Raw genomic sequence first — 27,695 nt, forward strand, 5'->3', positions numbered from 1 at the left:
GTTGTGTAGAAAGTAATAGAGCCTTTTAAGCAAGCTAATTCCAGTATGGGGAGAGAGAAATATTGAAAGACCAATGCTAAAGTACTTTGATATTCCATTGAGTCTGATGTGATTTCCTTCCTTCCTAGTATACTGTGTAGTCTAAGATAAATTTAACTTCCATCTGAAATTACAGGTTTATTAAGGACTGTGGAATTTGTATTCTCTCTTTCTGTGTATTCTCTCCATTGCTCCCTGTGACCTTTAGAATTCCAAATGACACTGTGATAGATTATTTGAATTTTACATTTTATGCATTTTCCTCATCTGTTTGGATTATGTATTTTTCTCTTTATGTACTGTAAACCACCCTGTGATCGTCTGATGAAAGGCAGTATATAAATTAAATAAATATTAATAATAATGCAGCCAATAAAATGGAAAAGAAATGCCACAAGATCTTTGCATCCTTAGAATTATTTGCAGTTTTAAAACAAATCAGTGGTATCCACTGATACTGGATTAATTGGGCAATTTTCATCCTAGAAAAGCCTTCTGTCTCCCTCCCGATGTCCCTGTTTGTCTTTACTCCCCTCCCTTTCAGTGCAGTAATAACTTTCAAACACTGTATCTCGGAGCTGGGAAAGAGGAGGAGTGAATGACTGACATAAAGTCCTGTTTCATGGTTTAATGTCCCAAAAGTCCTCTGGAAATGGTCTCTGTTCCCGTGCTTCAAGAATGGAAGTTGAATGCCATGTACGTAATGAGAATATTTAGACAGATTAAGTTGCTCTCTGATGAGTTGCCTGCCTGTGCAGCATTTTTAATATTGCTCTGCAGACTCCAGCACACCTAAATGGCTACACTGTCTGCACACAGTCTGTGGGGCCTGCGTTAACCTTCGTCCTGCACAAATTTTACTGTTACCTCATCTCTCTTGTAAATTACCTCTGAAAGTACAGCCTTGCAAAATAAACAGGCAATGGAAAATGTTGTTGAAATGCTTAAATCAGTCTCTCCGCCACCCCACCCCGCAGCCCCGTTATGTTATTTGAGGCTCTGCTCTGCTTCTGTTATTTTGGAAGACAACAGAAGGGTTTTGAAGTTGAACTATTCATTCATGGTACATTATCAATATGTTATTTGTAATTCAGCTAGGAGCTTGGGTGACAATTATATTTCACCCAGTACCATGGTAATGTGAAATGTTCATGGTTTAAGCAAATAACTTACAGTCTCACATTGTTTTCTGGTAGCTGAGTCTCATCCTCTAAAGCCAACATGATATGATTCTCTTAATTGTCCTGTAACAAGAAAGGTTTGCATGGCTTCATTGTTCCTTACATACCCTTCTGCATGTTCCAGTTGAATTCCTTTTTTAGTGCAAGCCACAGTTTGAAACATGATTAGAAGCTGGTTTGCAATACTGGTTTGTAGGTGCAATCCATAGTTTGTCAGTTTGAATATAATGCTGACAAAAGTTTGCCCCATAGAAGAAGTAACTGAATGGTTCTGATCAGGTGAAAGCTAGAGCATGGCTTTCTTATGTATTGCCAAAGCCATGCTTTGATATCTTATCTAAAGATCCCCGAATTTTCATAAACCATGTTCTGGGTCTAAAAAGGATATAGACTAGTTGTTTGGTAGCTCAATCATATCTTTTGAAATGCCACACCCAGATCTTTGCTACATGTTTCTGAATAAAGTGAGCCACTTGTATTCTGCATAAGCTGGTTTTGATTTGTGCTTTCACCGTAATAATGAAACTATGTGTGTACTGTACATTATTTTATACATTCCATGGATTACAGATGTGCAATAGCACTCATATTGCTAGAATAGAGACAGTTTTAACTGGAGCAATAAGTAGCCATCCAGAGGGTTGGAGCCAGGATGCAGCACAATAATTGCAAGCATCACCTCTGCTCTCCACCCAAACAGCTTTGCTTTCCCCCTCTGCTGTTCATCTACCTTCAGGGCACAGACGGAAAATGACTGAAGCTCCCAAGGCAGGGGAGGATAATACTGGTTTGGAAATAGGCTTTGCAGAAGGCACTCTCTCCCTCCTGGCTTTGTGCTGTTTTGAGACGTTCTGGTACATCTGTTCTTTTAGGGTTTGGGCTGAGACTGTTTAGCTAATCAGGACAGGAACTGGTATCTGTGCATACAGGTTCACAGATGCTGCAGCGTTACAGGGAGCCCAGCGGGTGCAGGCTGAGCGAAGATGGGAGCACAGATGGTTTAATGGAGATTATCCCAGTTGGACACATGCTAGTGCAGTGAATAAAATGAGGGCTCGCAAGCACTTACTGATTCTCTTCAGAAAGGGACAATGTCACCCTAACCTGAAACTGATTGGAATACTGAGCAAGTTTAGCCCCGCCCGTCTGATAAAGAGGCAATCCTCGGCCCATAAGAACCATTTAGATTCAAAATGTAATCAGAAAGCACCAAAGCTGAACTGCACTATTCATTAGAGAAGCATTTTGCTCATTATTTTCGTCTCAGTAGGGTGCTTCCTGCCTGACACTCCCAGGACAGAAATACACCTGCAGACTGCCATCAGTGTCTTCACCATGTGTTTCTTTTTCATGGTTCCCACGACTGTCTCCCAGCACGTCACTGAGTGATATCTCTCTCTCTCTCTCTCTCTCTCTCTCTCTCTCACACACACACACACACACACACACCATCTGGAGTACAGCCCTCAACTAGGTACAGGTGCTCTGCACCATAAACTTCAGGATGCGCTGTGGAGCAGCAATATGTGGGACCAAACACTTCCAGGCTTATGGCCCCATTCTTATTGCAGATCGATAGATAGGTCTGTTTCTAGAACATGCACACAGTCCACTCTTTGGGAAGAACCTACAAATTTTATGACCCACCTGTTTGATCACAAGCTTGTTAATATATAGTTTCTTGAGATCAAGCAGTAAGGCTGCCAAGGATTTAGATGTTGCCCCGGATCATGGAGCAACCATAGTTTACCACAACTTTTCTGTTGCAAGTCGATGCCCTGCTCCCTCTTTGTGATGAAATAAGACACGTGGACACAAGTATTTTAGGTTAATGGGCTAAAAAAGGCCACAACTTTATTGTTTACAGAATGTGACTGATATTGGCTTAGGCGTTGGATCCGAACAGACTATGCTTGACTCCTGCCTGCTCTGCAGGGAGTCACACAAGGGTTAACAACCTGTAGGGGGAGCTTGTTGATGTGAATCAACTGGAAGCTTTCCCCTAGAGTCACCGGAGGGTTGTGCCATGGCCCTAGCCACCACCTGGGCATTGGACATGAGAAACTATGATTACATAGTTTCTCACTATGGTTGGTGTATCTAGCTTTCTATACTGAAGCTCTGATTGAACTTATGGAAATCACATTCGTTATGCCTGAACTGGTAGAGAGTAAGAAGTGTGCTTGGTTGTTGTTTTTTCGTATTTATTTTTTTTAGGGGGCAAATGTTTCCCAAATGTCTCTGACATTTGAGCCCCCCTTCTAAACTTGTTGTTCTTTCTGGGTCACCTCATCCCAGCAACATCCATGTGTGCTGGATGTGTGCAGATCTCCTGGTGCACATCTGCAAACCAGTAACAGTTGTGTGAAGATCTCTGGGTTGCGATGAAAAGCTGTGAAAGATCTCCCAGCCAACCAGTCCTTCCCTTCATCAACTCCTGTTGATGCCAGTACAACCAACCCTTTCACACAAACCAGCCCTGGTGAAAGTGAGATGGTGGAGGTTTATATGGATTCTAGAAAAACAGATAGAATTGCAGAAACGTGCTCACTCCACCCAGGTCATTGGGTTCTGTAGAGCTTTCTGCAGGGGCGGGGAAAATAATGGGGCCATAGGAATGCATGAAAATACTGGTACTGTACTTAGAAATGGTACAATCTGAGAGACAAAGAAGACTCTAGCAGGCTTCCTTAGTCAGGGTGTCATTGTTTAGTTTAGTTACTTTTGTATGTCTGGTCTCTCCTTGTTTGCTTACAGACTTGTAAAATTTCCTTTCCCCCTCTTTGCTTTATACAAGTACAAGCCTCTAAAGGCAGTCTGTCTTCCTTGCATGTTAATACTAATTGGTATGGTTATTATCACTATTTAACCCAAATGGCCTTTGTGCAGAGGGCAAGGCTGGTTGAATGAAGTTTGTCCACAGGGACGGATTTTATAGCAGCTATCCCATCTGGCTCTGAGCAGTTCATACACACACAAAAATTTTTTGATATGAAGAGAACAGAGGCTGCCTTATACATTCAAAGGAGTCTTCTCTATTGAGATACCAAAGCTGAATATGCCAGGTACTTTCATTGTATGAAAACATATTTAAAGGATTCATATACACTGGAGCACCATGATCAGGATAGGGACCCACCTAGTATCAAATATAGGTTTAGACCATAGCGATCAGTGAGAGCAAAAGATGTAGCATATTTATGCTGCAGCTCAGTAACATCTTATGGGCATTTTTATAACAGAAAACATGCAGGAAACCCTCTTTTGGGAGCCTTGTCCATTTGTTCTTGTCTCTGAGCAAATCTTTTCTGTGTACAGTCATACCTCAGGATGAATACGCTTCAAGTTAAGCATTTTCGGGTTGTGCTCTGTCGCGACCCGGAAGTAACGGAGCATGTTACTTCCGGGTTTCGCCGCATGCGCAGACGCTCAAAATGATGTCATGTGCGGAAGCGGCAAAACCAGAAGCGCAGTTGTGTGTTATGTTCGCTTCAGGATGTGAACGGGTTCCGGAATGGATCCTGTTTGCATCCAGAGGTACCACTGTATTGTCAGAGTTGCATGGGTCTTGCAGTGCAAGGTGGCGGCCAGCATGCATCCTGAAACAATGAATTGTATGTATAATCAATTCTGTTGTGTTGGCATAGATTTTCATTCTGTTGTCATTAAATGCCAGAGATCATCAGAGTTGCAAGGGCCTTATAATTAGTTAAGATAATGCCGGTAGTTATGCTTCATGTTAATTTATATGGATATTTGCATGTACACATCAGTATGTGTTCTCTTGTATTTGCACTGAGTTTGGCCTGGAAAGTAGTGAATCCTGTTTAATGTTCATAACTGCAAAATCACAATTTAAAAAACACACCTGCAAACCACCATTTTGAATTGTGTGGCCCTTGCAACTCTGCCAGTGGTTGTTATTTATGTATTGAGTTAAGGGGACCAGACGAGCATCTGACCAAATTTCAGCTTTACCTGATCAGTTTCAATAAAACCACCAAAAAAATGCTTGTGGGCTAGGTGACAAGCAGCCCTCATTCCTGACCTTGCCCAAAAATGACACCATAATGAAGTACACAGAGAAGCAACCACTTTGTAACACGTTGGTAGTCTTGGCTTCAGATAATATTTAACAGTTTTTTTGTGATAGTTAAATAAGCATCACTTGACTGGTCAGTTTACAGTATTTGATGGTTCACTTGACTGGTTGTTGACTCTAGTTTAGGCATGCTTAAGCCTTGAAAGTGCTCTTTGTTTGTTGCCTTTTAATAATTGCAGATTTACAAAAGTTTTGGAAATAGAAGTTCTAGCATAACTGCACAAAGTAACGTGGAGTTGAGGGAAGTGTATGCACACATCTTGATACAATTTTGACTAGAGCAGGTGTGAGAGGCATGAATGTCGTAAGGCAGGGGTGCCCAAACTTTTTTCAAAGAGGGCCAGATTTGATGAAGTGAACATGCATGCCAACCAAAGTTATTAAGCTTTTTTTAGGTTTGAAGTTGTTGAGCTATTTTTACAGTTTTACCCCAAAATTGTTGAGCTTTTTTTTGGGGGGGGGGATTTGGGGATTTTACCCAGGACATATACTGCCATGGGGGCAGGATTAAATTGACCGGCCCCCAAAATGGAATTTAGGCATGAAAGGATATTTTTCGCTCCATAAGACACACCTGACCATAAGGCGCACCTAGTTTTTAGAGGAAAACAAGAAAAAAATATATTCTGAACGAAACAGTAGGTGTATGATTTTTGTGGTTCATGCTATGGCCACAGACATGTGATTTGACGGTGAGTTTGGGGTAGCCCAGTGCAAAAATCCTGAGAATCCATGTGGATCCATGCTTTGTAGCCACGTTTTTGCACCATTGCGGCCCCATGCAACAGTGGGTGCGTGATTTTTTTGGTGCAGGCTGTAGCCATGGACATGCTATGTGATCTGATGGTGAATTTGGGCTGATCCAATGCAAAAATCCTGAGGATCCATGTGATCCATGCTTTGTAACCACGTTTTTGTGTCATTGCGACCCCAGGAAACAGTGGTTGCGTGATTTTTTTGGTGCAGGCTGTAGCCATGGACATGCTGTGTGATCTGATGGTGAATTTGGGGTGAATGAGGAACCATGGGCTTTTACCTCCCCCCTCCCAGGCAGCCTCCCTAGCGTCCCTTATCTCTCTCCTGATCAGCTGCTTCCTTTCAACACTCCCTTCCCTCTTGTTTGCCTTAGTGTCTTTTCCTTAGCCGGAGCAGATTTTTGCTCCTCCTTTTCTTCTAATTTCTCTCCTCATTGATTTAGTCTTCCTGTCTCTTCTCCTTGCAAGTTTGCTATCTTTACCTCCCTCTTCCCAAGCAGTCTCCTTTATTGCTAGCGTCCCTTATCTCGCTTCTGATCACTTGGGCTTTGTTTCAACACCCAATTCCCTCTTTTTTTTTTTTTTTAAAAAAAAGGCATGATCTGCTTTTTGCCCCTGAGCAATTCAGCTCCAGGGACCACGCATTCACTCCATAACATGCACAGACATTTCCCCTTACTTTTTAGGAAGAAAAAAGTGTGTCTTATGGAGTGAAAAATACTTTAAGTAATGAGCTAAATGCCCACAACTAACTGGTTTTCTTTGCCCATACCATGATTTTGAGAAACTGATGAGTTGTCACTTGCTTCAACCACATTAGCTTTGAGAAATCTGCTTGATTGCACTTTGCAAGCCCAGGTTGCTCCAAACACTGGGATCACCATCCATGTGATTCTGTAATTATTATTCTCTCACCCTCTGATAGTAGAAGAATGCAGTACCTTACTTCTTGGTGTAGAACTTAGCATGCAGGCCTGTTAATATGACATTCCCTTCTTTCAGGGCCATTAGTCTTCCATTAACTTGGTAAATTCATTCTGTCAATTGCCTGCTTTTCAAAGACAACTCAGTCCTACTATTTTATAGCATTTTTCTTTCAGCCTATTATTTCCAGCCTGAACCCAACGTTGTAGACAGACAAATGACCTGTTTGAGCTTTTGCTTAATTTGACATAGCTGAGATAGTGCAGATTTCCTCTCCTCCTTGTTCTGCAAGTAAAACCTCAGGGTCCTTTAGAATCAGCTTCTGAGGGGATGATTTGATTTGTTGTTTGCTTCTTGATGACACTGTTGTGTTGGGACAACAGAAAGCTCAGGTACCTTAGTGCTCCAGGGTGGGAACTGATCCTTGGATCTACATTGAAGGGAGACTTCAGGAAAATAGAAACTGCTGGCTTTAAAGGATTAGCTTGTCTCTCTTTACAGAGAGATCGATAACACACTGGACCTGAATGTGTTCTTTGTACAGAGATGTCTCTGTACTTCATGATGTGAAATTTTTCTATTCTTTTTAATTGAAGCCTGGATTATGCTGTCACTCATTCTGACTCTGAGCTTTTCTGGAGGAATGGTCTTAAGAAAGGGCTTTTGCAATCAGCTGTCCCATTCCAAACACCATAATCATGGCCTATACAGAGAACAAATATTTGTCTTGCATTGCTATGCCAAGGGGCATAGTTTGACTACTTACTTAAGAGGCAATCCAGTCCAAAGAGCTGCAGCCAGTGGCGTAGCATGGGGGGTGCAGGGGGGGCCGGCCGCACCGGGCGCAACATCTGGGGTTAGGGCAAATCCACGGGTTAGGGGGCGCAAATTACTTGCCTTGCCCCGGGTGCTGACAACCCACGCTACGCCACTGGCTGCAGCTCAGCTGCAGCAGTTGGGAACATATACTGAAAGTTTGCCTTGCTAAACCACAGTGTGGCAGCCTTTCAACAAAGATTTGCTGTCCTTAAAAGAATTTGGTGACGTCAAAGTATATCTAGATTAGCCAAAAGAGGGTAATTGTGTATTATAGCAATGAGTCTTATGAAGCAAGTGCTTTAGATGAAATTAACTGTTTTGATGGGGCTGCACATATTCTATATGTCTGAGATCAGGTTTATTGGGGGGGGCTTTATTTTTTAAAAAGTGTGGGTACTATCTCCCAGCACTTTAGATTAAAGAATATCTACAGTTCTTCATGGGCATCTCATTTGAGTGACTGGAGGCAAATGAGGACAGGTCTACTCTGGTTTTAATATTTGAGTGCATGAGAGAATTTTGGTACATTCAATAATGTCAAACGGGGCAAGAAGCTGCAGTTACTGAAAATTTTTCTTAGTTGATATTACATTGGTTTGCCAGGTCTTTGAATTTAATGTTCTCTCTGTTAACAACTAATTGTATTCACTTCTCATGGTTCCTTGGAATTGATCCTTCTTCCATTCCAAAATTAAGTTGCTATTTCACATTATAGTAATAATAAATCTGAAAAGCTTGTGTTATGTGACTTCAAACCTTTCTTTTTGAAAAGAAAAGAAGTGACACAATTTTGGCATTAAAAGGGTACTCAGCTGTTAAACCTTCAAGGATTTTGAATTCATGGAAATCAGAATAACTGTTTATATCCCTTTTGCCTTCTTACTTGTGTGTCATGGCTAAGATGAGATTTGAATTGGAGGCTTACAGCTTATACACTTAAACCAGAGGTTTTCACCCTTTTTGAGTCCATGGCTCCCTTAACCAACTACATTCTTTCTAAGGCACCCTTGTGGGGTTCAGGAGCCCAGTTATGTCACCCCTTGCCTGCAGAGCTGGCAGCCTCTCACCCTTTTGCAAACACCCTCCCTTGTGAAGTGTTCCCTCAGCCTCCTCTCCTGTCTCCCCTCTTTGGGAGTCCTCTGGGCAGCCCCAGTCTCTGAGCTGTCCCCCCTGCCCCAAAGAGGAGGTGCCTCCCAGAGGCACCATTCGCCTGTGGAGCTTATAGCCAGGGCTGCTGCAAGCCTTTGGGAGGGCATTAGAGGATGGAGGGAACGAATGAGGGACAGAGGCCAGTGTTGCCTACAGCACCCCGACCATCATTCACGCACCCCAGGGTGCTGTAGCACACTGGTTGAAAACCACTGTCTTAAACTTTTGCAGTACAGTAACTATATCGACAGAGGTGCTTCTTTATTTTACTGGATTCCCATACACCTATGTTTAAAAAAGGGATTTCAAAGCAGCCTACAGTTAAATTATATTAGAATAATAAAACAATCAGGCAAACAAAATAAAACCTGAAAGCAAAAAATAAATTAGAATAAAAGCAGCAAACTAAATAAAAGAGCTAGCAGTTAAAAACACATTGAGGTATTGCTGTCTTAACCTCCTTGTGGAATACTAAAAGATATGGAGCCAACTTCACAGGTATTGTGCCCTCAAAGTGAGGTTGGAGAGGAGAGTAGGATGAAAAATAGATGAATACTTAAATGGTCTTGATACATGCAGACCCTGAGGACTGTGAGAGTGCTGAGCTACCAAACAAAATAATTTCTGTCCCAAGGGAGCAGCTGTTCACCAGCCAAATAATGGGATAAGCCTGTGAAGGCTTCCTTTTGGGGAGCAGAGTTTATTGAGTTGTCTAAACTTACTGTGTGTGGTAAATACACTGTACCCTCAGTGATGAAGAAAACCGACACCTAAACTTTGTGAGATCTGTACTTGACAATGTATGTTAGTAATCATAAAATAATTTGGGGGGGGGGGACACAAATTTAGTTTTTTCTCCCGAATGCTTATTGTACAAGTGCTCATCAATAAGTCACATTCAATTCATTTTGCAATTCTAATGGCAGTGGCAGATTTGGATTCCATCCCTGCCAGTGGCATGGTCTAGCTTGGGTTCAGACCAGTGGCACTGACATTGCTGGTGTTTGTTTGGGCAGGCAGTGGCCCTATTGGGGCCACATAAGGGCACCAGGGGGAATATCAATGTCAGTCCAGTGCTCTTGCCACTACAAGTGTGTGGCCCCAACATCACTACTTTTCTGCCTTGCCTCAGCCCTGCCTAGGTAAGTAACAGCAACACAAGGTAGCTGGCTAGTTCCACCGTAGCACATGCACCACTGCATGTTCAGACAAAAGAACCAGGGAATTATCTCAACCCAAATAAACAATACAGATAAATCATTGGCCATACTGATATTTGTGATAGGGATGTGTGAAGCTGAGGTACAAAGTTGGAAGACACACACACAGTCCTAAAAACCAAGAAATTGCACTTAAATAGCAAAACCAATATCCTTCCCTGTAGTTTCACTACCTGTGGGGCAAACTCATATATTCATTGAATTAATTATTACCTTTAGTCCACTGCTGATGCAAACTTTAGAGAAACATTTTGTCATCTTTTGAGAGCAAATACAACTCTTGCAGAGCAGACTTAGGATATTGTTATTATTCATTAAATTTCCATACTACCTTTCATCTGAGGATCTCAGAGCGACTTACAATATAAAAACACAAAAATATGTAACATAGAAAGAAACAAAAACACCCCCATGTGTTGCTCTGTACAGTAGAAGCAGTTTGGCACATTTCAGCTGTTTTCTTGTAGTCATTTGCTTTTCTTCCCTTCCCCCTCTGTGTTGATGTAATTAGAAGATACAGAATGGAGAAGGTTGGAAGCCAAGGAGGCGCTAAAGTGATTACAAGATACTGCACCATAAATACTCAGGCAATGAAGAATTAAACAGTCACCTTAGAAAATTGGCAGTGTCTGTATTTCTACACACACACGTAAAAAATGACAATGGAAGCATATTTGCACTATAGATGCAAGCTTGCTGTTTGCTATGACTTTGTTCTATTAGTGCTAGGAACCACATTCCTTTTGTCAAATTGCTTTCTGAAAAATATTCTGGGTCTTTTAAACATAGCAAGGGAGAAACAGGATGCAACTCACTAAGTTTAATAATTTTTGTTAAACTATATCAGGCCTTGATAAAAGCTGGTCTTTTGGTTTCTTAGCAAAGATGACATAGTTGACAAAGACAATTCATTCTTTCATCATAATATTGCACTAATGTGAGCATTCCTTAACTGTGAATGAACACAGCAGTTCATTATCTTCAAATGATTCAGTTTTTGTCCCCTTCTTTCATTGGAAAGAAAGAAGAAGCTGAGGCTAGGTTGATTAGATTAGCAATCTAATCCTTACAACAAGCTTTTTAAATCAAGGCAGGAGTATGTTTCCCTAGCTCTTGGTACTGGGTTCAATTCCAAAATTTTAATTACTTTTAAATCCTTTATATGCATAGGATACATATTCTAAAGGTTCAGAAATTAATTGGTAGCCCTATTTATACCTATTTCGAAAGTTAACAAAAACATTTGTCACTTTTGAGCCTAAGAATTATAATCATCATAATGCTGAATAGGTGTTTTTAAGTGTAGCTAAGCATGGAATAAGACAATTGTATCATAAACCATGCAGTATGTACAATGGAATCGAGAAAATTGATTTCTGATTATTTATTTCGCTATTCAGCAAAAATGCCATTTAAAATCCAGCTTGCATCTGAGCCTTCTTGGTGAAGCACATTTACTTTGTCTTTTTTTTTTTCATTTTTAAAAGCATCTTCAATAACTTGCAAATTACAAAATTGACATGCTATTTTCTTAGATATCAGCATCATAACAGCTATCATATCTTTTAATTTTTATAATTTAAGCCTTCCAAAGGTTTTTGGAGAGTGCTGCCCAAGCGGATGGAATCTTCTGTTTCCTGTGATTTGTATCATAAAACTGTGAAGGATAAAGCTTAGATTTTAGCTCAAGAGCCATCTGGTGCTTTTGCTGAAGATCAGAATTCATATGAGAGGGAGAAGCATGTCAACTGTCAAACTGCAAAGACAAGACAGATGGCATGCAAGGTTCAGGAAGGAGTGTTCAAGGGAGTGTTGGCCATCAGATCAAGAGGGGACCTGGGCCCCTTTTCTGCTCCTGATATTTGCAATTGATTGGTTGTAATATCAATGTGTGCGATGCCGTTGCAGTGTTCACAGCTTCTGTAATGGGGGCATAAGGACAGTAGTTGCTGGGGGTTTTGTCATAAAATTACTCCACCAGCTATTGCTAATGGCCTTACAGGCTGAAAACAGATAGACTAAACCAGCAGTGATGACTAGTTTTTGGAGCAGTAAATAGAAGCGCTATACTTGAAATTGTTTATAAGGCGATTGAAACACTTTTATTGTGATTTGAAGCATGTTAGTACCTCCCTAAATGGCCTAGTGCTTACCAGCAACTAACTCCAGAGCTTGTTACTTAGGCTGTTAGCTACCTTGTGAACTCTGGGTCAGTTTGCAGAATGGGCAGTTTAAAAAAATCTAAGATGATTGCCTCTGTCAGCAACATAACTTTGCTTACTGGCTTTATTATTGCTTACACTTCTACCAAGGATCTTATTCAACCTTCAAAGCTATCACAACATTTTAATGTCCTTTGTCGAAGAGATCTTCAGCAGAGCTGTTATTTATCCTCTATTGAAGGACATTCTGTTTTTCTGCTCCTTAAAGTACACGTTTGGTTTTTACTGCCCCACACCTCGCAGCTGTAGGCCAGGCAGTAGCCTTGCCAGTGCAGGCAGTAGTATTTCTCCATCCCCCACACAATTAAATGACATTGGAAAAATGTGAGACTCTATACTGCTCTTGTATGGAAAAAGGGCTGTTTAAAAATAACCACATTTCATTGGTAAGAGTAGGTAGGGTTGGTGGATAAATTTGATTCAGTTCGTATTTAAAGGTAAACTTAGCAAATCTGCATTCTCTGAAAGCATATGTGAAACTAAAACACAGCCTTCACTCAAAATTTGTACCTCTCTGAATTTTGCAATGCAATTCTGCAGCCAAATAAGGTGTACAGAAAACATAAACTAAGATTAAGTGTGCATATAAATGCATGTATTAGTGTAAATAACATACAAAAATACAGCATATTAGGGGAAATTGCATACAGAAATGCGTTAATAAAAATTCACACTAAAAGACTGTTGAATTTTCATGAAATTTTTAAAAAATAAAAACAAACCACTAATTGCTGCGGAAGGGTTGAGAACTGAATTTTAGATTGGAAGAATAAGTAAACTACATACTTGTAATGTAACCCTTTAAACATTTTATGTCTGGAATTCTATTACTAACTGCCTAGTCTTGGTGTTTGCAGCAAGATCGTTCAGCTGAGCCCAAGATATTATATTGTTATCTAATAAAAGAATGTAATTTAAAATATTGATGGCAACAGATGCAGAAGGTGAGATTCTGAATTCTGGTACAGGCACGTAAACGAATGTTGACTTTGGGAGGTAATAACAGACTTTAGTACGTCAACACTTTTCCAGCTCTGTAAGCTGGCCTGCTGCTCATTCTCTCACTAGCCTGGAGGCAATTTAGAGAGATACCGTATTTTTCGCCCTATAGGACGCACTGTCCCATAAGGCGCACCTAGTTTTTTGGGGGGGAAATAAAGGGAAAAAATTATTCCCCCCCCCAGGTGCGGGGCTGGGGCGGGGGAGGCCCGCCCAAGCTTCCCCCGACCCCAGCCCCCAAACAGGCAGCTCTCTGCAAGCTGTAGGAGCCCAGCGCTGGCTCCCGCTGCTTGCTGAGAGGTCCGCGAAGCCTGGACGCGCTGAGCTCAGCGTGCACAGGCTTCAGCATGCAAGCAACTCTCCGCAAGCAGCGGGAGTGCTCCCGCTGCTTGTGGAGAGGTCCGTGAAGCCTGGACGCGCTGAGCTCAGCGCGCGCAGGCTTCAGCACGCAGGCAACTCTCCGCAAGCAGCGGGAGCGCTCCCGCTGCTTGCGGAGAGGTCCGCGAAGCCTGGAGAGCGAGAGGGGTCGGTGTGCACCGATCCCTCTCGCTCTCCAGGCTTCGCCGAAAGCCTGCATTCGCCCCATAGGACGCACCCAGATTTCCCCTTCATTTTTGGAGGGGAAAAAGTGAGTCCTATGGGGCGAAAAATACGGTAAACTGTGTTTCTTCCTCCTCCTCCTCTGCCTCCTGGATCACCTAGCTACTAACTCTGATTGGAAACAAAATATTCAGCAAAAGATACAAAACTGTTGCCATCTCACTCTATTGTGTGCTGGGTTGGTCTAGTTTCATATGCAAGATACTTATAAGGAAACTGACTTCTTCATTTTAGTGCAGAGCTTCTAGTTGGTTACTTCAGTAGCCTTTGATCAATGTTTGTCATTCTGGAGCAGGGGTGAGAAACTGGATCCTGCTTGGTGAGCAGGATTCAAAATGGCCTACATTCTGCAGGTCACTTAGAGTGGGGAAGGGGCTTCCATTACCTGGTGTCAGGTGATGTGACTTTGAATCCATGGCATGCACAAGAAGAATTAGGAGTGCACTCTGCATGCACTCCAGATTATGAGTTTCTTCTTTTTCAGCCTTAGCTTACATTCAAGCTACAGCTGGAAAGAAAGATTTAGGAGTTCATTTTAGAATTCATTCCTGAGTCTTCCTTTTAAATTGGCCTGCTGGTTTACCTGTGCCTTGACATATGATTTCATGTGAAGGGTGTGTGGGTGTGCTTTGGGCCAAACCAATGTCATGGGCCAAATAGGAGGCCCTGGTAGGCCCATGGGTTAGAAGTTCCCCACTCCTGCTCAAGAGAGAGAGAGCAATGAATAGAGCTTATAGGAGTTTTCCTGTAGATAAGAATAACTGCCTTGCTTGATCTTGGTTTAAAAATATTCTCCTTGCTAACAGCAAAGGATGTAATAAATGGATATGCGGCTCATGATTGAAAAGCAGGCATAATTTCTTATCTTGTTCAGTTTGATATGAACCTTTCTTCTGAATCGATTGTTGTCAGTTGTAAACCACCAGGGTTAAGTAATGTGCTCCAATTTGAAGATTTGCCTGTTTGTTCCGCCTCAGGTTAATTTGCTAAAGCTTAGCAGGCAGGGTGATAAATGCCTTAGATATTTCTAAAATAGGTAGCTTGGGATGTAAGCTGCCAATTCCAGAACTCTTGAAGTGCCAACTAGGATTCTGTGAGTTTAGCTACAGCTTTATAGCTTGAAAGGTTTGATGCTTAATATTTATTGAGCTAGTGCAGACAAAATATATTCTTTTTCTGAAGAAAAAGTGAAGTTAAAACCTTAAGTCATGTCAGGAACCCAACCATGAACAGGATCCTTGACTTTTGACTCCACCTCAATATTCTTGAACCCCTTCAGACCTTGGACCCATCTTTGACTACTACTTGGAGATAAACTTTTATTTTTAATTATATATTGCTGTCTTCCTTTTTTTCTCTCTAAGATGCTCAGTTGCATCTTAAGAATACAGAAGGGAGTACAGAAGATGAGAAAACCCACTTCTTTTGAAATTCCCTCTTCCATGTAAATTGTAAAAGTGCAGGGGAGCTGCCCATATCTGCATCTGGCCACCCTTTCTTTGTTTTCTTTCTTTACAGCCCAGTCCTAACCACGTCAACTCAGAAGTCTTATTGAATTCAGTGGGGCTTACTCCTAGGTAAGTAGGGTTAGGATTGCAGCCTAAATCATTAGACACAAGATGCTAATTATGTCATTGCTGCAACCTACCTTAAATAGGAGTGTGGCCTACTTCTGTCCATGAGTATAATGCACATCCTGTAAATTATTATTTCTTTTCATGATCAGAGTTGCTGTATGAGCGCCGCAACCCCATAGTCGCCTTTGACTGGACTTAACTATCCAGGGGTCCTTTACCTTTTTATAAGGGCTCATCCACACTTCTTTTTTATTTAGTTTTTATTGTCCATACTTCTGCTTGTCCTGTGCCTACAAAGCACACATCCAAGTGGTTTTCTGCTTGCCCTATGCTTTCTAGGCATGGGTCCAAGCAGTTTTGCCTTTTCCCTGCTGCTTTCCCCTAGAGAACCTATTCTTTAGTGCTAAATCGGAGCAAACATCAATCCATAGAAAACCTGATTGAAATTTGCTCTGATGCCACAGTAAACAGTGGGTTTTCCAGGGAGAAAGCATCAGGACAATTGAAAGTGTGGACAAACCCTAGGTTTTCATACACTAATGATTTGCTTTTTAACACGAGATAATTAAAGTTCATTTGCTTTTCATTTCCCTGATAGCAGGATGCAAAAGTCTTACTTTTAGAATATTTCTGTTTCTGAAATAAAAATTATGCTGGTCTTCCTATTTGTGAACTATTCACAGTGTATTTTATTGCAAAACTAACAATCATTCCTTAGGAAATGGTTTTAATTGTTACCTGTGGTTCATTCGTCAATCTCCCTGCATGTGAGAACTTTATTTTGGGACTGTACTTTTTGCTGGTTTATGACAGACATAGCTCCACTGTGCCTGCTAATGGCAGTTAGTGACATGAACCCCTTTTGAAAAAAATGTTTAAACATTTCTACCTCCTCTCTGATTATCCTTATCTTGGGGACTGGACAGTTAGAGAAGCAAATTCATCATGCCTTTTGGCTCAATTTGGGACTCATTAGAAGCAAAATATATATTTTCTTAATCAAAGGGATTGGGAAATAGATCCATAGTTCAGGTACAATGATTTATATGTTATTTCTCTGTGATAATCAACTGAGTGAAGGAGAGGGTGTATTTGAAGATGTACTCTGAAGCTGATCAGTGGGAGAGGATTGTTGGCTATTTGCAGTATGGTAGCGCTGCAGAGAGCTTGCTGGGGAGATCATGCATTAAAAAGAAAGGGACTCAAAAATAACTTAAGCAAGGTTTTAATTACAAAAAACAAAAACTCCTTATACACTAAATACATTAACAACAAACCAGACCCAACCACCAACCCAACCCCCAGGGTAATGGGAGAGCTAGGTGCTGCTCCTTATATACTACATGCAAATGCTGACACACCTTAATCAATGCAACTCGGCAGCACCTGCTATGTTTCACAGCTGTAAAGCTGGGTCTCGTTATCTTGCTCTGGCCCTTGCTCTGGCCCCTTAAAGACATACACATTAGGTGGAACAATGATGAACCTTTACATTTAAAGAAACCATTCAACATTTCCCCTGCGGTTCATCATTGTGGAACAAAAACATAAAGCATACTTTGTACATGTTTTTCATGTGTAACCTTTGGAAGTGCTTTTGTAAAGATGTCTGCAATTTGATTATCACCTGGGACATATTCAAATACAATCATTTCGTCAGCAATTAGTTTCTTTACAAACTGCAAACGTAATCTTAAGACTCTGGTGCGCTGCGTATTGGTTTCTGAACATAGGATAGCGAGTCCACTCTGGGAATCAAGGTAAACTTTTACTGGTAGTGTTACTTGCATCTGTAGGTCTGCAAATACTTGCAGATACCATTCTACATCACGAGTGGCCTGAACGCATGCACATAATTCACTCTCGGTTGTGGAGAGACAAATAATGGTTTGTGTCTGGGACTTCCATTCAAATGGACAACCGTTATAACAAAACACCATACCAGACACACCCCTGCAATTATTTTGTTCCACTGCATGAGATGCATCACAGAAAATTTCAAAACCTTTGTCAATACTTGACGTAAACTGCAACTTATAATGTTTGGTATGTTTAAGGTACATTACCACTCTCTTAAGAGCAGAGAAACATTGTGTAGTAGGCTTTTCCACAAATTTTGCCAGAAAGTGAAAAGCATAAGTTATATCTGGTCTTGAGATTCTTTGAATGAAATTTAGCTTGCCTATGGCAGAACGATACAGAGTTTTATTAGAGAATGGCTTATCTTCACCTGTAAAGGTGAAACCACACACCATAGGCGTTTCCTTCCCATTTGCATTTTCTAAACGTAGCATTTCAACAAGGTCATCAATTTTTGCAGTTTGATGAACCAGAAAAGATCCATTTTTGCCTTGCTCAATTTGCATTGATAAGTAATTTTTAGCTATGCCTAATTCCACCACATCAAATTTCTTCTGTAACTGTGAAACTACCTCTTCATATTCCTGTTTAGTTTTTGTAGAAATTAACACGTCATCTACATACACACATATTTTTGTTACAGAGTTTGCCCCTTCCTTTATAAACACACAATTGTCTGCCTTTCCTTGTGAAAAACCAATATCCAGCAATTCTTTTGCTAAAGTTTGGTGCCAATTCCTTCCACTTTGGTGCAGACCATAAAGGGATTTATTTAATTTGCATACCAAACCTTCAGCGGCGTCTATGCCTTCAGGGACACGCATAAAAATTTGTTCTTTTAAATCTGCAAACAAATATGCAGTTTTTATATCTAGGTGATAAACAGAATGTCCACGTTGTGATGCATCTTTTAACAAAAGCTTAACTGTTTCATATTTTACACTTGGTGAATAACACAAATCATAATCTTCGCCTGGAATTTGTTGAAAACCCTTAGCAACTAATCTTGCTTTGTACCTTACAACTTCATTTTTGTCATTCATTTTAACTCTATAAACCCATTTTGAATCAATAAGTCTCATATCTGGGGTTTGTGGTACAAGAGACCAAGTGTTATGCTCTTTTAAAGAAGCTATCTCAGAGTTCATAGCTTTATACCAATTTGCAGCTTGGTGCTTAGGTAAATTCTGAACATCATTGTAGCTTTTTGGCTCAAAAACCGCCTTATTGGCACACACAGTATTAAAATATTCATCTGCAAATCGTTGTGGCTTCTGCCTCTTTCTATCTGATCGTCTCAGTCCGGAAGGAGAGTCAGACTCCTCAGACTTAATAGGACTAAGGGAACCACTAGTTTCAGGTTGTAAATCATCATTGTCAGACTGAAGAGGTGCCTGTAGGCTAAGCTCACGGTCAGAAAAATCAAGAGAATCTAACCTCCCCTCAGGTGCCTGTGACTTTAAATCATCAAACAAATTATCAGATTCAACAGGCTTTTTGTCTTTTTCCATTAATTCAGAATCACCATTTCCTGCTGCTGCTGCTTCTTCCTCTTCTTCCTCAGTACTATCTATACCGTCAGTATCTTGGAAAACAGCAACTCCATTCCAATTTACAGTTTGTATCATGCTTCTGGTAATATGAAATTTGCCAGTTGCTGGTATGTAAATTCTGTACGCCCCCTGCTGGTAGCCCATTAATTTTCCCTGAACACTACGCTCACCCAGTTTCTGCTTAGCGGGGTAATGCATAATTACATCTGAACCCCAAATGCGTAGGTATTTCAGATTAGGGCGTTTTTTAAACAGCTTCTCATAGGGGGTGACATCTAAACCAGAATGATAACTGCGATTTCTAACATAACAAAATGCATTAAGCGCTTCAGCCCAAAAGTCTTTGGGCAGATTAGCATCGTGCAGATAAGTTTTGACCCCTGCTTGCAGATCACGCTGCACAACTTCAACAAGCCCATTTTGCCAGGGACTTCGGGGGCAAGATAACTCATGAGTAGTCCCCTGCGCTTCCAGGAATTTCTCAAAATCCTCAGAAACAAATTCCCCACCCCGGTCAGAAAACAGGTTCTTAATTGGTTTGTTAAAGTGCGTTTTTACCCAGTTGCAAAAAACTTTGTACTTCTCAAATGCTTGGGACTTGTCAGCTATTGCATAAGTCCAACAATATCTACTATACTGGTCTATGAGAGTGAGCCAGTACTTTGAACCTCCTAATGATGGTGGGAGTGGCCCAACTAAGTCACAATGTACACGCTCAAATGGCTCAGTTACTTTCCTATCTGAGCATCTACCCTTGCGTGCAACCTTAATCTTATTCTTGCAACAGGATAAACATTGCATAAAGAATTTACATGGTTTTAAGTTGAGGCCGTTAACAATATTCTTCGTCCTAATTACATCAGCAAAATTCAAGTGTCCCAGAATTCTGTGCGCCTCATGGACACACCCAGAATGTGGCCTTACATTCCTCAACCCCTGGCTTGACTGTGCTGCTCTGCAATTTATAGGCGATTGGGAGTAGGTGCGAAAATACAGTCTATATAAACCATCAGAGTCCCGGGCATACAATAGACGTTTGTTCCCCTCAAAAAACTCACACATTGAATTTAAGAAACGCACACTTATGCCTTGACGAGCAAAACACCTTACTGATAATAAATTGTCCACTGATGGGCAGTAAATGCAGTTCGCTATTGTAATATTTAAAGAGTCAAGATTAACAGTACCTCTGCCAAGTGACTGCAAGACTTGTGAATTGGCTAAATGTACATTACCAATTTCCTCTTCGAAAGAAATAAACAAGCCTCGATTGTTGCAAACGTGGTGAGAAGCTCCTGAGTCCACAATAAAAGAATTCCACTTGGCACCTTTAATTCTTTTATGATCTGCAGTCCGAGCATGAAAAGCTCGCGGCTCATTTCTGTCTTTACGGTGCGATGTTGGCTGCTGAGATGACAACCGTGACTGACGAGCAGAAACAGGCTTAGGAGTACTTTGCTTTCTTTTGGATCTGCAGTCCTTTGCAAAATGTCCTTGCTTATTGCAGAACCAACAACGCTTTGCAGCTTTAAATGCAGTCGCATCACCAAAAGGTTGCATATGGCATTCCTCATTACTTCTGGAAATAGGAGTGCTTATGGCACAAGCCTCCCTTCTATCCAACTCGCCCATTAATCTTGCCGTCACCCCTTCCACAGTTAATTGTGCTGGTGGGATGGCAGATATCTGGCTAGCTGTACCATCAAAGTCCTCATTAAGGGAACAAAGAATGATAAAAACATACTGAATATCAGGTATGTCCATGTCCCTTCGAATTAAGTCGCCACGTATTGCCTCCAGACGTCTCAAGTGTGCTGCCAAATCACCACCAGGCTGCAACTTCGTCTGGTACAGCTGCTTGAAAAACGTCAATGCAGACGCTGACTCCTTTCTAACATGCACTGCTGCAAGACTGTCCCACATTTCTTTGGCAGTTTTCTTATTTCTTATATAAACTACTTGCTGGTCGCTGACTGCCAAATTAATTATCGCCCTGGCTTTAGCATCTCCTTTCGACCAAGCATTAGTTACAGGGTCAGGAGGGTCTTCAGTTACATAGGTCCATACTTCCCTAGAGGTCAAAAGCGCCTCCACCCGAAAAGACCATAAACTATAGTTCTCATCTGTTAGCTGTGGGAAGACCAGAGCCTTCTCAGCTTCAGGAACCCGGTCAACCATTCTGGAAATCTTCCAGACCCACAAAAACTACACTAACAGGAGAAGGAGTTTTCAAACCTTTCTCAGAGTCCAAAAATATGCAGTCATCCACTCAGCAGCTGGGCCCATAACCAAAGATGTTGGCTATTTGCAGTATGGTAGCGCTGCAGAGAGCTTGCTGGGGAGATCATGCATTAAAAAGAAAGGGACTCAAAAATAACTTAAGCAAGGTTTTAATTACAAAAAACAAAAACTCCTTATACACTAAATACATTAACAACAAACCAGACCCAACCACCAACCCAACCCCCAGGGTAATGGGAGAGCTAGGTGCTGCTCCTTATATACTACATGCAAATGCTGACACACCTTAATCAATGCAACTCGGCAGCACCTGCTATGTTTCACAGCTGTAAAGCTGGGTCTCGTTATCTTGCTCTGGCCCTTGCTCTGGCCCCTTAAAGACATACACATTAGGTGGAACAATGATGAACCTTTACATTTAAAGAAACCATTCAACAAGGATATGGTGGTGATTGAGAATTTATAACCATGTGCAAGTAAGATTACAAAACTGTCTCAGAAGGGTTTACTTTAAAACCCTTCTGACATCTACCCTCATAGCAACTGATCAGGCAGCAGTTTTCTCTGAGTTTGCTGCTGCAAATATGTCTGTAAACTAGGCTTTCCAGACAGGCCTTTGCACCCTGAAGCAACAATTGATCTGAGGCAATTACAGGATTCCAACCCTGTCACCTCGTCCATTGGGGATTCTCCGTCCTTCCTTCTGCTGGGCCAAGGTGCTGTTTTTGCCAGTTGGTTCTGGTGTGTTCTAATTTGCAGAGAACACCTGTTCCTTAATTATCCACATCCCTTGTCTGTCTCTTTGTTTCAGCTCTTTTTGATGTATGAGCTAATCATCTCTTTTTGAAGGGGGTTGTGTTAATTGTTTGACTGTGTGTTCCTAAGGAAGAAGGGCTGGGAACTGAATAATAACTTCCAGATTTAAAAGATGGCTGCTCTTCTTTTGGTACTGATGCAACTTTTCGATCTACTTGCTGTGGTCATGTGTTTTGGGGTGCACCAAATAATCATTGTTAATAGAACAGTGAGAAAGGGAAGCATATGAGAATCTTAACTGCAGTTGAGCATATTGTGCTAGTATTGCTTCTAGATTGCCTCTAAACCAGGCGTGAATGGGAGGGGACAACCAAAGTGCTTCTGCTGCGACAACCTAAGTGTTAACTTCAGTCTCCATGTCTGTTTGTCACTGATTCCCCAAGCTACCATGCTTTGACATTGAATTGTTGCTGGGCAGTAGTGAATTGTATTGTGGGGCTGTACCACTTACCTGACCTCCTTCTTGCTGAGTCACTGCTTCATGGGGGTAGGAGGACGCAGTGGTGAGGTCAGTGCAGTACTAGCATGCAAGTAGAACCAATCCTTTGATCCAGCTGGTGCTGACCTTATCACATCCTCATTCTCGGCCCCCCCCCCCATCTCTCCATCCTGATAGGCAGTGCCTTCGCCAGAGGGAAGTCAGGTAAATAAGACATACATACTGTGCCATCAGCTACTGCAGCTAGGTAAAACAAATTAAAACAGAAATACAGCCCATTAGATGTATGCTTTCGTCCCATAACACTTTCCACTTTAATTCTAATTGTGCAAGCATAGTTACGGAAGTTTTCACTTATTCATTATATTTAGAACTTTGATACAGGGAACAGAAAAGAAAACATAAGCTGAATGGATCAATGTATCTCTTTATTAGTAATCTTTCCCCCACCCTTTTCCCTTGCCAATAAAAATAATCCCTCTGGGATAGGATTCTATTTCACTTAGCTCAGTCCACGCTCACCCACATATCAAACCTCTTGACATTCTTTGAGTGTTCTTTAAAGCCCTCTTCTCATTATTATATAGCTTGGTTAATTAGAGACTTTTGGTGGAGTAGTACTTCATTCCCCGGTGATAGCAAATCAGCATAAAGAGGTCACAGCTCCTTCACATGTTGTGCATTTTCTCTGATCCTGTTGTATTGCCTGGGCGGTGAAGGAAAATTGCATAGATTAAATATTATTCTTGGCTTCTAATGCTGCATTTTGTCAAGGGTCTCTGAATGGGCAGGTTTTCAAAAGACAGCTTCAGGATATTTATCTGAGCCTGTTCACATCCTCACATTGCTTTTAGACCAGTAGTTTTCAGCCACTGGTCCCATTGCCTCCCACTGGGATCTGCAGAAAGAGGGCTGGCGTAGAGGAGGAGCTATTTTCTGAAGCAGCAAATGGAGAACTTTACTGTCAGCAGTAGGTCATAGCTGTCTGGTTGGTTGTTTTAATTAGCAGGCTATTTTCTTGCATAAATGTGCCCTTAGTGGCTCACAACACAATAAGAGTAATACATCTCAAAAAATCATTGATTAAATGAGCTGTGCCTAAAGCGGCTTACAGCAAATGTCCAAACATCGAAATACAGAGCATTGGAAATACAAATATACAAAATACAAAACATGCCAGTAAATTAAAAAATGATAAAAATCAACAATTTGGCAAACACAGAACAAGTTCAACAGTAATTATCTAGGCTTAAATATGTAAATTCAAAGAAAAACAAGAGTTAACAATAAAGTTTTTGGTACTGGTCTTGCTGCACTCCAAGGAGCCTGACTTAAATACAATTCAGAGGAGAGGGGTAGATGACATACAGCTGGCTCCCATATCTCTCCTCCAGGGGAGACTGACAGCATCGAAAGGCAAATGTCAGAGAGGGTGATGATGGTAAGTCTCTTCCTCAGCATCTTGCACATGTCAGCTGCTGATGCAGGTCTTATTGCCCTTCAAAAGCCCTCAGTATCATGGCTTAAATACAGTACAGAGGGGAAGGGTCCCCTCACCAGATCGGGTGGCATTACGATATAAATAATGTAAAATAATAGTAAATATTGCATTCCAAACAACCCGCTCTTTTCAGTGTCACTTTTATAACATTTTTAAGTTGATACAAAATTATCAGTCATTTTGTATCAATAGTATCAGTTGATACTGTTGAAATACACTAACCAGTCACAGGAAACGTTCTAGTGCAGCCACATAAGAAATTGTATAACTGGTGCGTCAAAACAGAAATGCTTATAAGCTTGTTTTCCCTAAGAACTATTTTAGCAAACCTCAAGTCTTAATTCATAAAACGTCTATGTTATTTGAAAACCACCCCATGTCTAAGCTAAGTTCCATGCTACCTGCAGGTGTTCTCAAGGAGACACAAGGGAATTTTTAGGTTGATTGGTAAAAGGAAGCCTTATAGAAAAATACTTTTGCTTGGTGGTACTGAGAGTTTAACAGGAAGGGTGGATAAGCAGAGGGTTATACATGATGTCTTGGCTGGAACTCCTTCACCCGGCCCAGCACAGGACCCAGGGAAGCTGGGGTGCCATTATAGAGGCATACTGCTAATTCTTTATTTTATTTTTAAGGATTCTCAATCAAGGCAGGAGTACTAAATTAGATGTTATGATGTCATTGTTCTTTTTAGCTTTGTGAACTATCCTGCAATCAGAACATGCAAAAATTAGCATATAGAAGAACATATAATTGGATAAATCAGTGAAATAGTGAAACATTTGCTATTATGATCAACTATGACTCTGAAGAAAAATGAGATTAAAATTTGATAAAACTTAAATGTGCAGAAAGAACTGAATTAAGTAATTGGGCTTAATGAACTGGTTAATTATTGATTTCATGCAAATGATTGTTATTTCATTTGTAATATGAGGCTCAATTTTTAACGAATTAGCTGATTTATTATAATGAAGAATCCCTTTAATGAATTAGTGGATTAAAATAATTAGGAAACTGAATAATAATTGTTTTACCGTTGATGGACTTGATGCTCTAATTTGAAAGGCGAAAATATCTTAACTAAATAAAGAAAATGAAGACAAACAAAATATTCATCCAAGAGATGCATTAGAATTACAGGTGTGAGATTATTAGATAAATCAGGAACATATGGAAGCAGTCCCAGAGAGAGAAAAGGATGCACGAGAGATTAGAAAAAAATATTTTTTATAGTTTGAATCCCTAGGGAAGATACAATTTTCCTCAGATGTTATCCCAGATATAAAAATATATATTTTAGAATGTCTATGAAATGACTCTCATAAATCTTTCTTTGGAAAGCATATTACAGAAATAGATGCTTTTCAAGAAGGTGACTTGATTATATGATGTGTGTGTGTTATATATTAATTAAAATATATTGAAATTTAAAACCTGAAAGTTGGATTCTGTCATTCTGTGGCATACTTTACCATACCCTGGTGTTGTTGTTTTTTTGTTTTGTTTTGTTTTGTTTTTGCAAGTGTTTAAAAATTAAGAATAGTAATAGTAATAACCTAACTCATCTGAGTTAGGTAATGGCTATGTATTTGAATAGGTGACTTCAGTAAAGGGAAAACTATCAGATATTCATAAAGCAGTTTAAAGATGGAACCATTAAATATTTTAACATTTTACTTTGGACCACATTTTTCATATTCTCCCATGGACAACATACTTGCTTCAACAAAGCATAACTCATCAAATTATGATTGGTGGAATAATGTTGCAGGAAGTTTCAAATCATACCACTGACAAAATCTAGTCCAGTAGATTGAAGTCTATTATATTATGTGTATATAACCGTCAGAAGTGCAGAACAATGCAAATTCAATGGTCCAAATGGCTTTCTCCCCCAGAACTTTATAAATTAGTAACTTTACTTATACAAAATATTTTGAATTTTGATAAGTGGATGTTTGTTGTAAGAACATAGGGGGTATTTTATGGACAGGAAAATTTGTATATATAAAAATGTTATCCCCAAATTTCATTTCATTAAGCAGTCAGCACTACTGACTGATGGACTGTGATTAATAAAAGCATCTCATATGGCAAATAATGAGTTTCTCACAAAATAAATGGAGAGCGAAGATTTTGAAATATTGAACTGTATTACAAAGCTTCGGTATTGTTGCACCGTTGGGAACTTCTGAGAGCTTTGAAAAATATTAATGGCTTTCATTGGAATGAGACTGAACAGGCTCACTGACTACCAGCTTTATATAGGAATTAATAAAGAACTGACATGTAGAATCAGGATTGCAGCTAAGGTTAACTTGCCCTTTAACTGTTGGATAAATTCTGCCTCTTTCTTAGTCTCTTTATCTTGCCATTATAGGTGATTACAATAATACTAACTTTCCTTGTTTTGGTGTTTTATTTACAAATTTTGAATGAACAAGAGAAGAAAAAAATATTGCTTGTCTAGACAGTAGAAATAAATGGAAATTGGGTCTAAAATTAATCTTCCAATATTTTATCAATATTTACAAATTAGACATTTTAAAGAAAGGTTGACATTTAATAGTGCTCTAACTATTTGAGTTATTAGACTATCAGTGTAATGGATCTATAGGACTTTTCCCAGCAGTTTTATTATGTGCTTTTAACAAACTGCTTTGCAGAATCAGCTTTACTGTTCCTTAAAAAAAAAATGGGAACAGAACATTGATATAATTACACAAAATAAATTGCAATATCTATTAAGACAAAGTGTGTCTCAATTTGTAACCTTTAATATAAAAAATCGTCCTTGACACCCATAAAATTGAAGAGAATCTATATTAGTAATGTGAAATATTGAAAATCTGGCAGTTTGAGGGCTGACATGATGCCCTTTTGTTTGTCACACTGAAAAATTAAAATGGTCTGGATAAATCTTTTCAGTGAAGAGACAAGACATGTGTTAGGGGGATCTGAAATTGGGTCTCCGGCTGTTTTTTAAAATAAAAGTTCAGTAACAGGTGAGGGGAGACTAGAATCTTACTGGGACATCTTTCTGAATGAGAAATCATTGCCTTCTCCTCCCCTCCCTAGCTGATTATTTGCCTCAGGGGGCACCACATACTAGTATTACAGGGCAAAGACTAGCTTGGGGTGATTTTTTGTTGTGGCCAATGTTCCCGTTCAATATTGTGGTCATGATTGGATACAGCCTCTCTCTCCCCCAACCCAGGGGCCTGGTAGCCACTACAACTTTTTTTCAGTAACATAACAACAACTATAATGGTAGAGAATCTGACAGCATTCAATATACTGGCTCTTCTGTTGGGTTATTTGAAGAGAGTCCACAAGAAGAGGAAGTTGAAGTGATGTAAAGCATAGTTGTGCTGGCAAAAATGGGGATGTGAAGAGATGGAAAACAAAACTGTGTGTGTGTGTGTGTGTGTGTGTGTGTAATGTTCGACTTAACAAGTTTGGTCTCTGTTACAAATTGAAGAAGAATGAACAACCATTTAGAAGTGGGAATCTTCTGTTCACTTTCGATACCTGTAGAGGGGTCAACCAGGAATAATTTTGGATGTTTTAGCACCTTCCCTAAATTTATACTGATTTGCTCATCATTTTTTGTTAATTATATGCTAATTCTCCCCCCCCCATGATGTATTCTTTGTATGGGGTGTTTAATATTGACATTACAGTATCTTTTATTA

At 40.3% G+C, this 27,695-nt stretch overlaps 1 protein-coding gene across 1 annotated transcript in view; it reads left to right on the forward strand.

Annotated features, from left to right (window-relative positions):
- Positions 1-27,695, forward strand: part of TMEM104 (transmembrane protein 104) — an 89,494-nt gene that overhangs the window by 25,519 nt on the left and 36,280 nt on the right. The gene's annotated exons all lie outside the window — the stretch shown is intronic.

The sequence above is a fragment of the Podarcis cretensis genome, assembly GCF_951804945.1.
Source record: "Podarcis cretensis genome assembly, chromosome: 2".
NCBI classification, from domain to species: Eukaryota; Metazoa; Chordata; class Lepidosauria; order Squamata; family Lacertidae; genus Podarcis; species Podarcis cretensis.